The sequence below is a fragment of the Streptopelia decaocto genome (genome assembly GCF_964273445.1).
Source record: "Streptopelia decaocto genome assembly, chromosome: Z".
NCBI classification, from domain to species: domain Eukaryota; kingdom Metazoa; phylum Chordata; class Aves; order Columbiformes; family Columbidae; genus Streptopelia; species Streptopelia decaocto.
Window position 1 is genome coordinate 36,406,419 of NC_138657.1, and position 2,425 is coordinate 36,408,843.

The window sequence follows — 2,425 nt, forward strand, 5'->3', positions numbered from 1 at the left end:
TGGCTTTGAATCTTGCACTGCCCTCGTTCTACTCTATTTGATGTGTTACTTGCTGTCCCGTCCCAACAGATGGGATGAGGGATGAGTTAACTCTAGACGCAACACGTGCCCTGACTCAACAGATGAGACCAGGTGTAGCCTCGGTGTTCCACGGCGCGGATGCTGGCGTCAGGAGCGCAGAGTCCTCCGATGTCTGGTTCAGAGTGAGGGTCCTCAGAGTGCTGGATTCTCTTGGTGAGGCCAAGCTGGTATTCCCTTCGGTGAGACTGGTAGGCCCTTCTGGTGAGGCCGAGCTGGTATTCCCTTGTTGAGGGCAGTAGGCTGGTATTCTCTTGGTGAGGCCGAACTGGTATTCCCTAAACCGTCCTGTTTTAGGTGAGATTTTTATAGCTCCCAGAGTAGAGGAAAGTCTGGGGGTGGGGAAGTGGTGATTGCGAAAGAAGGACAAGTCTGGACAAGTCCTGGGCCACGGTGAGGGTCTCCACCTTGCCCCTTGTGTCATGCCGAAAATCAGGGGGAAGTGGTGATTGCAAAAGATGAACAAGTTTCGACAAGGGTCTCAACTTTTCCCCTTTGTTTGCCGAGCTGTGCATATCAGGAGATGGGGCTATGTGCCCTCCAGCACATCCTCCATATCCAGTCAGTCAGCTGGCCTGATCTGTGGCTTGTTAGCTCATCGTTGATGTGTAGATCGCAGTTCCCCCTGCTCTGAATGTGTCTTCTCCTGGCTGAACTAATTTTGCCACAATGTTTTCAGCTATGATCCTTATCAATACTCAACACTTGCATATGCTGGATTTCTGACACTCAAATGACAAAATTCCATTTCAGATTTAAAATGTAAAATAAGTAACTGTATCATACCAGAAATTCTTACTATTTCGATGCTGATATATAGAGTTTTGACTACAGCAATTTCCACTGAGTATACTTGTGCCACATGACCAGAAATGGCAGCAATTTCCTCTTCTGTATAACACCGCAGCTTTGAAGGAGCAGCTTAAAATAGTGCAACAAAAAACCAACCTTGGTGCTGTGCCCTGCTTGACATACAAAATTCCACTTTGCCAGCAGATCCCATTTAAGTTTTTTAAATAGATAATGTCAAGATGTAAGAAATGTGTTTAGCAGGCATCTCCTATGTATCAGCCTGGGACGACAAGAGAAATTTTAGAACAAGAGTCAGAAATTCAGCCCCTAACCATCTTTTTCTATAGTCACATAATTCAAGGAAACCCAATTGCTGTCTCAGCCAGCAGGATATCAACTGTGTCAATTCAGAAGCTGCTCAGATGTCATACTTGGTCCACTTTACAGGGCATCTGTCACAGACATGCTTCTGCACCAGCAGCTGGACCAGAGCTCCCGGGCTAAGCTGCAGTGTTGGTGCAGGAACACCTGCCTCTCACTGTGCCCTCAGCAGCACATCACATAAATCTGTGATACCCTCTGGTACAAAGAAGTGGGAACAAACGGCCCAGAGACAATCACCCAGGGACTGCAAAATCTGTCTGTCTCAAGTCACAGCTGACCTTTGGGATGCTCATCGGTACACCAGTCTAAAAGCATACTGAAAGCACAGGTTGAGAAAATCTGAAGTTTCTATTTGAGACTGGTGATGTTAAAAAACACGGTTTAAATTCTAGTTGGAGCACAAGTTATAAATTATGCAGAAATTATTTCCCAAATACCTGAAATTATTGATGATGAGCAATGGAAATAGAGATTATCTACTTGAGCCAACCTCTTGGAGGAAAAAAAAACCAATCACTTTCAAATGATTGTACCTTCATCACTGGAATGTGTATTGCTGTAGGATGTTGTGTTTTGTTACTGTTTCTGCCACAAGGCATTACAAAAAATACGTTGTCTTCACTCTTTGTGTGCTTAGAACAGTTTTTTTCCACAGAGGAGGTTACTTTAGCACAGGACTTCAGCTTCTGTTAGTGAGTTTTGCACCAGGAATGCATGAATTTTAAAGAATAATGTGGAACACAGCTACTGGCACTCCTCTTACCATATGCAAAGTATGAAATACAGAGGTTTTCTAATATGAAAATATATTTTTATGAGGAGACCACATTAGCTATCATCAGCAGAAAATCCACTAAGTAAACCTGCTACAGATTACCTAATTGTTTGAAACTAATTATAATAGCAACATGACTTTTAATATTCTGAAATTTAAAAAAATATACTAAAACATGCCACTCTGAAATAAATGATGACACTATTTATAGGAGAAAGCATGTTTCATGGATATATTATTAAGGACAGGCAATTAAAAGAACACAGTGACCCTTGCAAATTATGGCTTTTCAGGGAAATTGTCTAAACCTCTCTCATTTTACACACTGGAGTTTGGTAAATCTTCAATATTTCTCTAACATGGGACTTTGAGTTGTCATGCACTGCTGGTCTCAAC